We start from the raw sequence: 12,114 nt of genomic DNA, 5'->3' as shown, positions 1-12,114 counted from the left end.
GCTGCAAAATATTATGTATTAAATGTTACCGGACGCAAAGCATTTAATACTCCATTTATGATTGTTATTTCTTCCGGTGACAAGCGGAACAACTATGTTCGGTGGTTATCCCCATCTTGTGTTCCATAGGTCTTTCCTTTAAGCGGCCACGTGTCATATCGTATTTTTTCCTATATAGATAGTCCCCCTGCTTTCCGGTGACACAATCTTGAGTTACCGGAAAGTTGGTAGAAAGCACTTTTTTGGCGGGAATTACTATAACTCCCTTTGAAGTTCTCTCACAATTGATTAGACGCACGTCTCTCCGCATTTAATGCCCCGAACACGCGTCATCCCATGATTCAGCACAGCTTTTGCCGATTATCGAGGTAATCATGGCCATGAATTTAGCCGCCAAAATTTTACTTATACGCACCATCCTTCTCTTAAGTACTTCATAATCTCTCAAACTTTTAATTTGCATATTTATTTTCCAACTTTTCTCTTATCTTCTTCGAACCAAAAATTTTCTTCATTTTATTCCAATGGCTTCCTCTTCAAAATGTGCTGGTTCTTCAAAGGGCAAGAATAAAACCGAGGATTCCGTTCCTTCAATAGTGGGTTCTATCATCCCAAGAAGGCATAGTACTTCGAAGGATTTTGAAGAGAAATTTTCTATTGCTAACCCTCGCACATGGGCTGTTAGTAGGTACCCTTCTTCTATTTTTCCTTCTAGTATTCCTGCTGTGAAGGAGGACTGCCGCTGCCATGAGTTGGACATCATTGCCCCCGATCTATCGGAGCGAGTGACCTTTCCCAGGGAAGGGTTTACATATTTTTTTATGTATCCCTTTATTTTGGGTGCGTTTTCTTTCAGCGGAGAGCTTGATTCCGTGATTGCGGAGTTTTGCCTTCGCTATCAGGTGTGTTTGGCATAGGTAAGTCCTTCAGTGTGGAGGACGGTTGCCTGCCTTCGGCGTTTGTTCCTAGAAACTGGAGAGGAGCTAACCTTAGCTCATATGATGAATCTTTATTCCCCCAAAATCTTCCGTGGGGAAATGATAAACCTTTGCAAGCGTGGACACCATGCTTTGCTGTCTAGCATGGACGACGACAATGACTATGGGTGGATGGAATGGTTCGTTGCAGTTGCCACCAGCAACATTACCCCAACAACGGCTTCATCCTTCCCGGTTGCTTGGAATCGCTCTCGTAAGTTCTCTTTAATATACTTTTTCTTACCCCAATATCTTTGTTTGTTACAACGACTCGATAGATCCCACCGGTGATAGAAAGCTTGGACCGGTAGGTTCAGAAGATCTTGGACTTCACAATGCCCGAAACCCGTTTGTGGAAAGAACTGTACATTAAATACGGGTGAAAGGCCAAAAATCATGGTAACTTTAATTTACCTTGTTTCCACTTTTTGTATATGAAGAAATTGGTTGAACCCTTCTAACTAGCTTACGAAATTAGGTCTATCTACGGTCTCAGTTGATGTACCCGATGAGGATGTTTTGGCTGACCCTGTTGATGCGGCGAGGCTGCTTCAGGAGGCACTTACTTGAACGAGCATCTCTGGGCCTGCTTTGGGCGCAAACGTTTCTTTACGAAGTCCCCAGCCAGAGAACGCAACCAAAAAGAAGACGTTCCTATGCGGCCGAGGAAAAGGATAAGAGAGCAAAGGTTGATGCCCCTGAGTCATATTCGGTGGCGATGATGACTGGTCCTTCTTTCGGGCCGGTCATAGACACTGTGATGATCGATGATGATGAAGAAGCTAATAATGAGAGAGCTTCTTTACATAGAAGGCAACGATCCTCATCATCTCAACAGGATGCTCAACCTGTTGAGACAGTCATACCAACCGAGGATGATGTCTCGGCACTTTGGGAAGAATTTGATTTGGTAGATAATGCCAACTCCCATTCTCGGGCCCCAATTGTTATGCTTGGTACTGCAAGGCAGAGTACCGGGTCCGTGTCGTCTTTGGTTGGCGAGCATCAAACAACCATCACTATATTTGATGCATCTACTTCACACTTTTCAACTCCATCAGCTTCATCTCCACCTTCACCATCACCAACAACTGCTACATCATTTCCATCTTCGTCCACTCTTCAAACGGCGATTGCTACATCATCTCCATCGGCTGCACCTGACCATGAAGAAGGTATCCCTCCTCCACAGTCCCCAGTTCATGGGAATTTGGCGCAATATTATGCTGCCCCTTCAAAAGATCCACAAAAGAGGATGAGTGTTATCCTTTCGGTCTCCACTGGGTGCAACTTGCTTTCGAGGCCGGTGGAGCTTGCTAACTATCTGAAGCCTTTGGCTTCAGAAAAAGACTGGGAGAAGATTCAGACACTCTCGGGGGAGTGTTTGTTGAACAATGCTATACATAACGCCGCAGCGGTACGTTTCTTTCTTCCTCTGTTATTTTCCCTACTTTGGAATGAATGTATTTGGAGTATTACCTCTTCTTATTTTGCAGGCCAATTTTCTTGCTTCTGAGGGCCTTCAAAGGCTGATTCGTGAGAATGAAGAACTTACTTCTAAACGGGATCAGCTTTTGGCGGAACGGGACCAGATTGTTCTCCGCCTCTCGGAACTGGAAACCAGAGCCACCAAGGCTGATGTTTTGGAAGCTCGTTTGCAGCGAAGCGAGCAAGAAATGGCAACCTTCAGCCAAGAAGTTGGCCCGTTGAGGGTTAGATTTGATGAAGCCAAGGCTAAATGGGCGACGCCATTCTTGCTGCAACCGAGCGCGAGGCTACCTCCGCTGAAAGAGTTATTAATTTGGAAGTAGCCTTAAACTCCAAAAGTGAAGAGCTTGATGCTGTGGTGATGAAACATGCCCAGCTAGAAAACCATTTGTGGAAATAACTGTACATTAAATACGGGTGGAAGGTCAAAAATTATGGTAACTTTAATTTACCTCGTTTCTACTTTTTGTATATGAAGAAATTGGTTGAACCCTTCTGACTTGCTTACGAAATTTGGTCTACCTGCGGGATCAGTTGATGTCACCGAGGAGGATGTTTTGGCTGACCCTGCTAATGCGGCGAGGCTACTTTAGGAGGCACTTACTCGAGCAGGGCGTCTCCAGGCCTGCTTCGGGCGCAAACGTTTCTTTATGGAGTCCCCGGCCAGAGAACATACAACCAAAAGGAAGACGTTCCTATGCGGTTGGAGAAAAGAATAAGAGGGCAATGGTTGATGTCCCTGAGTCATCTCCGGTGGCGATAATGACTGGTCCTCCTTCCGAGCCAGTCATAGACATTATGATGATCGATGATGATGAAGAAGCTAATGATGAGTGGGCCTCTTTACATAGAAGGTTACGGTCCTCATTATCTCAACAGGATGCTCAACCTGTTGAGACAGTCATACCAATTGAGGATGATATCTCGGCACTTTGGGGAGAATTTGATTTGGTAGATAATGCCAACTCCCGTTCTCGGGCCCCAATTGTTGTGCTCGATACTGCAAGGTAGAGTACCGGGTTTGTGCCGTCTTTGGTTGGCGAGCATCAAAATAACCAGCACTGCATTTGATGCAGCTGATTCACACTCTTCATCTCCATCAGCTTCATCTCCACCTTCACCATCGCCAGCAACTGCTACATCATTTTCATCTTCGTCTACTCTTCAAACGTCAGCTGCTACATCATCTCCATCAAATGCACCTGACCATAAAGAAGGTATCCCTTCTCTACAGTCCCCAGTTCGTAGGAATTTGGGGCAAAGTTATTCTGCCCCTTCTGAAGATCCACAAAGGAGGAGGAGTGTTACCCTTCCGGTCTCCACCGGATGCAACTTGCTTTCGAGGCCAGTTGAGTTGCTAACTATCTGAAGCCTTTGGCTTCAGAAAAAGACTGGGAGAAGATTCAGACACTCTCTGGGGAGTATTTGTTGAACAATGCTATGCATAACACCGTAGCGGTACGTTTTTTTCTTCCTCTATTATTTCCCCTACTTTTGAATGAATATATTTTGAGTTTTACCTCTTCTTGTTTTGCAGGCCAATTTTCTTGCTTCTGAGGAACTTCAAAGGCTAATTCGTGAGAAGGAAGAACTTACATCTGAACGGGATCAGTTTTTGGCGGAACGGGACCAGACTGTTCTCCGCCTCTTGGAACTGGAAACCAGAGCCACCAAGGCCGATGTTTTGGAAGCTCGTTTGCAGCAAAGTGAGCAAGAAGTGATAACCCTCAGCCAAGAAGTTGGCCCACTGAGGGTTAGATTTGATAAAGCCAAGGATAAATAGGCTGAAGTCCAGGACGCCATTCTTGCTGCAACCGAGCGCGAGGCTGCCTCCACTGAAAGAGTGATTAATTTGGAAGTAGTCTTAAACTCTAAATGTGAAGAGCTTGCTGCTGTGGTGGCGAAACATGCCCATCTAGAAGAGAAGTACATGAAAACTATTGAGCATAATAGGCTCTTTAGTTCTACTGTCCATGAGCTCGACGTCAGTCTCAAGTATGCTAGATCTGCCCGGGAAAACCTTTCCGCCGAAATTACTCAGCTCAAAGAAGAACTCATGCGCCAAACGGCTTCTCTCATTGTTGAAAAAACTTATTCCATGTATAGTATGAGGAGAAAAACCTTGGGAGAGGCTAAGACTGGTATCATTGAGATTGATGCCGAAATTGCTAAGGGTCGAGAGCTTGAGTTGGCTGTAAAAAATGGACTCCCGGCGTAGTGTGATATTCCGGGTTCTTTGGATTCTGGTTTCGAGTTTTCAGAAACTGAAGATGGATCAGAAAGCGATGATGTCGATGACCAAGCTGGGAACATGTTGAGCCATCGGTGGAACCATCTACTACTTCCAGGGATGCAGATACTTCTCTTCCTCCTGATTATGGAGACGCTGTAGTTTAGATTTTTCCTTCTTTTTCTATTTTGTACCTTTAAACTTTTGTTGTATCTTTGTATATAAAAACATATTTTTTGCTCAAGTATCGTTTGAGTCTTACTTTCGTTTGAATGTTCATGCAAGTCTTTAACTTTCGTACTTGCTCAAGTATTCTGCGCATATTGTTCTGTTTGCGCTTTATTATGTGTAATCTCGGATGCTTTTTCTTTAAAGCATTTTGGTTCCAGAATTATCCCTTTTACATAAGGGTTTCAATAAGTATTTGCGCTAGTTTGCTTTTTGCGTCTTTTTCATATGCAGCTTCGGGTGTATTTTTTCCCAATGGCATTATGGATTCCGGGCATTCATTCTTCCGGAACAAACCCTTTAACGTGAGGGTTTTTATAAGAAAGGTCCCTCTTATATTTACGGTGCTCTTGAAGAGGACGTCTCCTGTTCATTACAGTACAAACATATGAAGTACTTGTTTAACTTTCAAATGGCAAAATTAATCATCGTTCAGACAAGAAATAATATAAAAACAAAAGAATTTCATTTCATTTAATTCCTTCTATTTTCAAAAGTACATAAGCATTTTGCTATGCAGAATAGAAATTGTCATGACTTGTGGCTATAAATAAATTGTCATGACTTGTGACTATCTTGTACAACTTATTTCTACGGGGCTGGTTGCGCAGTCCCCGATCCCGATGATGTATTATGTTCCGGATTTTTGTTCCCCGGTTGATGTGGCATTCAGTGTTGCCGTATCCTCATATCATTCCCCCTAGTGTTCGAATGCAAAGAATGTGAATTGGAACACTGGAAGTCTTATATCTTCGAAACTCCCACCAATGAATTACTGGATAATCCTTCACTCGGCAACATATCTTTGTTTCCCCTTAGGAACCCATGCTATCGAGCGAAAGAATACCTAACAGTCCTCTACTGGTTTGTGCTTGTGAACGGTCGGGTAACCTACGTTCGGTAGCAAACTTAACTTCCGGTGGGAATTTGTTATCGAATCCAAGATTATCTAATCGTCCCCAAATGGAAACTTATTCGTTTGCCTTGTTATGAAAGGTCTTATCACTGTTGTCTTCGTAGTGTGCTTTTTGTCACTGCCTCATTAAAAACCTTGCCAGAAAAACCCAATTGGGACAAAAACTAAACGAAGGGAAAAAGAGTGCAGCACATACTTTCCGTTTGATTGTTTTTTGTTAGCAGTAATATCTTTTGAGGTGAGACACGTTCCAGTTGTTGGGCAACTTGTCTCTGTTTTGGTTCTCCAACTCGTATGATCCTTTCCCAGTGCTAGCTGAAAATCGGTAAGGGCCTTCCCATGTTAGGCATAACTTTCCCGCTTTGAGTTCCCGGATGTTTTGAGTTTCCTTCCTCAAGACCAAGTCTCCTACTTTGAAATATCGGAGGTTGGCTCTTCGATTATAATATCGCTCCATTCTCTGCTTTTGGGCATCCATTCTGACATGCGCCAAGTCCCTGCGTTCCTCGAGCATCTCCAAGTTGATTACCATTGCTTCGTTGTTCGATTCTTCGCTCGCCTCGAAATACCTTAGGTTGGTTCCTCCATTTCCATCGATATCAAAGCGTCTGCACCGTATACAAGGGAAAATGGGGTCTCTCTCATGCTTATCTTGACCGTTGTTTGGTAGGCCCATAGAACCCCAGGTAATTCTTCGAGCCAGTTACCTTTTGCTGCTTCCAACCTTTTCTTGAGGTTTTGAATAATCACTTTGTTTATTGACTCCGCTTGACCATTTTCACTGGGATGATAAGGTTAAGAGGTAATCCTCTTTATCTTCAAGGAACTTTGAAACTTTTGCGCCAATAAACTGTGGCCCATTGTCGCATGCAATATCTTTTGGTATTCTAAACCTGTAAATTAAAATTTTCCATAGGAAGTCAACCACTTCGTATTCTCCGATATTCTGGTAAGGACCTGCTTCCACCTATTTAGAAAAATAGTCAGTCAAAATTAAAAGAAACCTTACCTTTCCAGGAGCCGGTGGCAGTGGTCCGACGATATCCATCACCCATTTCAAGAAGCTTATTTGAGTTCTATAGGCTCGTACCACTGTATCCTTGAGTTATAAGGAGACAGAAAACCAATGGCCACGTGGACAAATCCGAATGTAGGAGTTCTGCCGGCTGATGTACTAGTGGTGCGCAGCGTTGGCACTTATCACATTTTCGTACGAAGTCTTTGGCATCTTATTCCATATGGGCCCAGTAATATCCTACCCGAACTAATTTGAGCACCAAAGAATCTGCACCCGAATGGTTGCCGCATATCCCTTCATCGACTCCTCTCATGACATAGTTAGCTTTTGATGCTCCTAGGCACCGGACCAACGGGCCTTGAAAGTATTTTCTGTACAATTAGCCTTTTTTGAAGCTATAATGTGCATCTTTGGCGCGCAACACTCTTGATACTTTGGGGTCTTCGGGCAACTTTCCATGCTCGAGATAATCGATTATTTTGTTTCTCCAGTCTCAGACCAAACTAGTCGAATTTACCTCATAGTAATCTGTGTCTAAGACTGAGTTCATCAGTTGTACTACCGTCCATGATTCCGATCCTTGGATTTCTGTTTATGAGCCCAAATTTGCTAATGTATTTTGCTTCCGCGTTATCTTCCCTTGGGATGATGAGTTATTGACCACTCCCAGAATCGTTCCAATAGAGCCTGAACCTTTACCACGTATTGTTGCATACATTCCTCTTTGGTGTCAAAAATTCCGTAGACCTGATTTACCACCAACTGCGAATCATATTTGATTTCGATGACTTTGGAGTCAAGTCCCCTGGCTAATTCGAGCCCTGCAATCAAAGCTTCATACTCTGCTTCATTGTTAGTTAAAGGAATCGTTTTGATGGCTTGCCTTAAGATTTCCCCCAAAGGCGTGATTAAGACTATTCCGAGCCCAGACACTTTTACGTTTGACGCTCTATCCGTAAATAAGGCCCAAACTCCCGATGTTGATTCTGACACCATTATTTCCTCCTTAGCTACCAGAGGCAATTGTCCCGGACTGAAGTCGGTCAAGACTTGCGACTTAATTACAGTCATCGGTTTATAATCTATATTGAATTCGCTCATTTCGACAACCCATTTGGCCATCCTACCCGAGAGCTCGGGTTTATGGAGGATATTCCTCGGAGGGAAAGTAGTCACCAAAGCTATCGGGTGGCATTAGAAATACGACCTCAGCTTCTGAGCGGCGACTACGAGAGCTAAGGCCAGCTTTTCCAGATGTGGGTATGAATTTCTGCTCTAGTTAAAATTTTGCTAACGTAATAAATGGGAGATTGCGTACCTTCGTCCTCTCAAACTAAAACTGCACTTACCGCAACTTCTGAAACCGCGAGTTAGACTAGAAACATTTCACCTTCTTTTGGTTTTGAGAGCAACGGAGGGCTTGACAAATATTTCCTCAAATCCTTCAAGGCTTGCTGACACTCCGGTGTCCATTCAAAATTGTTTTTCTTTTTAAGTAGTGTGAAGAAGCGATGATATTTTTTTAATGAAAGGGATATGAACCTGCTCAAAGCTGCCAATCTTCTTGTGAGCCTCTGAACTTCTTTTACGTTAGACAATTGATTCGGGATGTCCTATATGGCCTTGATTTTGTCGGGATTTACCTCAATTCCCCTTTGTGAGACCAATAATCCTAGAAACTTACCCGAACTGACCCCAAACACACACTTCTCGGGGTTAAGTTTCATATTGTTCTCCCTCGGGATGTTGAATGTTTCTTGCAAATGCTTCAAGTGGTCACCTGTATTCAAAGACTTAACGAGCATATCGTCTATATATACTTCCATAGTCTTTCCTATTTTTTGTTCGAACATCTTATTCACGATCCGTTGATAAGTGGCTCCGGCATTTTTTAGCCCGAAGGGCATCACATTGTAACAATATATACCAAAGTTGTTATAAATAAAGTATTTTCCTGGTCTTCTGGGTTCATCTTGATTTGATTGTACCTAGAATAAGCATTGAGGAAACTCATTAACTCGTGCCCGGTCGTAGCATCAATCATCTGATCGATATTTGGCAATAGGAATGAGTCTTTCGGGCACTCCTTATTAAGATCCTTATAATCTACGCACATGCAAAATTATTTTTTTTTAGGTACTACTACTACATTGGCTAGCTAGTCCGGATACCTTACCTCTCGGATTAAACCAATCTTAAGTAAACGAGTTACCTCTTCTTTGACAAATTTATTCCTTGCTTCATCAATAGGGCGCTTCTTTTGCCTCACCGGAGGTATGTTGGAATCCAAGCCTAACTTATGTACAGCTATCTCCGTTGTGATTCCTGTCATATCCTCGTGCGACCATGCAAAACAGTCGACGTTAGGTTTAAGGAATTCAATAAAAGCAGACATGAGTTCTGGGTGCAGTCCTATTCCCAAATTGAATTTCCTTTCTAGGAATTAAAATAATACAATCTGCTCTAGTTCTTCTCCCGTAGATTTCATCGCGTCCGTCTCTTCCGGTACTTGAAAATACCTTGGTACCTGATATTGTTCTGACTCTTTCATCCCGGGTTATCTTCCTCTGGTTCGGGGGCAGCTGCCATTTCTAGTAATTGCTATATCGCACGTTTCTTTCCTTTGCTACTGGAAATCGAAATTGCATTCATCTCCCTTGCTGTCGGTTGATCACCCCTTATCTGTTTGATCCCCTTGGGTGTCAGAAATTTTAACAATTGGTGATATGTTGAAGGCACGACTTTCATCTCGTGCAACCTTGGTCTTCCCAAGATGATGTTATACCCCTTGTCTCCATTTACTACTTCGAAGAGTGTTGCCTTCATTACTCTCTCAGCGTTCGTGAGCAGCAAAATTTCTCCCTGGGTTGTCACGCTTGCGAGGTTGAATCCGGCGAGGAGTTTCATTGCCGGGATATTGCTTCCAGTGAGTTTAGCTTGCTCCAGTACTCTCTATTGTATGCTATTAGCTGAACTTCCTGGATCCACTAAAACACATTTAATTTTAAAATCTAACACATTTAAAGAAATTACTAGTGCATCATTGTGCAGCAGTAGTAATCCATCCATATCTTCGTCCATGAATGTGATATCGTCTTCTCGAAGCCTTTTACTATGAGTTATCGATACTTTTGTCTTATTTGCTACTAAAAAGGTGACTCCATTAATCTCATTCTCTCCGAAGATCATGTTGATCGTTTGGCGTGGAGGTTCCTCTCCCGCGTTTGAGGTTTTTGCGTTACCCCTGTTCCGACCATATTTGTTTTTAGCTTGACCACTCAAGAATTCTCTGAGGTGACCATTCTTTAATAGCATTGCCACTTCTTTCCGGATGTGTCATCAGCCCCCAGTCTGGTGGCCGTTAGTGCTATGGTATTTACACCATAAATTGGGATCCCTCTGGTTGGGATCGGATTTTATAGGTCTTGGGAATCGTGCCTCTTTGATATTCCTCATGACCGACACCAACTCTATGACACTAACATTGAATTTATATTCTGATAACTTTGGGTAAGAAGAATCTCGCGACGCCGAGATTTCTCCGTCCTACAGCAATCTATTGTTCCGGCCACGATCGACCTTCTATCAATAGTGAACCCGTCTGTTGTCCATAAGTTCCTGCCACGACCTTCTTTTCGCTCGTAGGGCAAAAACCGCCCCCTCGAAGTCTGTCTATCCATGCCAATATCATCTTTCATTTTTTCTCTGTTCTTCTCCCTTCCTTTGGTCGATGATGGAAAGCCAACCTGGTCATCTTTGATCCTTATTTTCGACTCGTACCGGTTGTGGACATCCGCCCAAGTCATCGCTTGGAACTTGAGCAGACATTCCTTCAACTTCTGGGAAGCGTCCGAACTTCTCGAATTTAAACCTTTGGTGAACGCTTCAGCTGCCCATTCATCCGGGACTGTCGATAGCAACATCCTTTCCTTCTAGAACCGGGTAACGAACTCTCGTACTAACTCGAATTCTCCCTGCACGATCCTGAATATGTCGGCCTTTCAGGCCTGTGCCTTTCTGGCACCGGCATGAGCCTTGATAAAAGATCCACGAGCATCACAAAGAATCTATGGAATGCTCGGGCAATAGTGAATACCATTGTTACACCCCATGTTTTCATACGTGAAAGTATGCCATAAGTAAATTGATATAAGCTCAGAAATGAGATGTTACATCCTGCATTTTTGGACGTTAATGTTTTGTCGTAAGTTAATCGACGTAAGCTCGAGAATGAGATTATTTTTGAGGTTATAAGTATTATGCTATTTCAAACAAGTGAGTTTCGTCGAAGTTTGTCAATTTAGGATAAAATACGGTCCGAGCTATAATACCCGGTATCTATGGACTAGTGCCATACAAGGTACCACATGACCATGATAGTAAGATGTATAAAGTGTGAGTAGTATTTAAAGTAATTTGAGATAATTCTTAATTATGTGGATAATTGGTTAATTATGAATTAGTGAGAGATTAACAATGTAATTAAGAAATTGGGGATGAAGCCTAAAGGGCCCAACATGGCAGCAAGTCAAATTAGGAGATAAAATGACTCTTCAGTTGCATACTATGTGGCATATTTAGAAAGATTATTGGCTAAGTCATCCCCAAAAGTGGGGGTCCACAAACCTCAAAGTAAAAAGGTTATTATACATAATTTAAGAGGGAAATACATAAGCTTGCTAGAACAGATAGAAATTCTCAAAGGAATTCTTATGAAAAGCTTGCTAGAACGGATGGAAATTTTCAAAGGAATTCTTATGAAATGCTTGCTAGAACGGATGGAAATTTTCAAAGGAATTATTATGAAAAGCTTGCTAGAATGGATGGAAATTCTCAAAGGAATTCTTATGAACTCCTACAAGGTGCAACGTGAATTGCAAATTTTAAGGGAGTACGGTGCAATCTTTCTCAAGAATATCGTACGGATTTTTCCCTACTTCGATCCACCATTACATGATTTGTCACAATTGACGTGTGTTAGAGGGATTGTCAAGAGAATCGGCTCAGGTATATTAAGGCAATACCTTCTTTCCTTTTGGCATGATCCATACGATACAAACAAAACGAGTAAATGCACAACTTCCATAAATGACTCTATTCATAGAAATACTAGAGATTCCTATGTTCTTGATTCTCCATATGTCTTATTATTCTATCGTCTGTTCATGGGTCTCAGAAAATACATAAGTTGATAAAGTTTATTTCATGATATTAATCAAAGGCATAATGGTCTTATGACGTTCCGAGAGATTTTATT

This window comes from Nicotiana tomentosiformis, chromosome 1 (assembly GCF_000390325.3).
Source record: "Nicotiana tomentosiformis chromosome 1, ASM39032v3, whole genome shotgun sequence".
Taxonomy (NCBI): domain Eukaryota; kingdom Viridiplantae; phylum Streptophyta; class Magnoliopsida; order Solanales; family Solanaceae; genus Nicotiana; species Nicotiana tomentosiformis.
Note: the sequence above shows the minus strand (reverse complement) of the source record.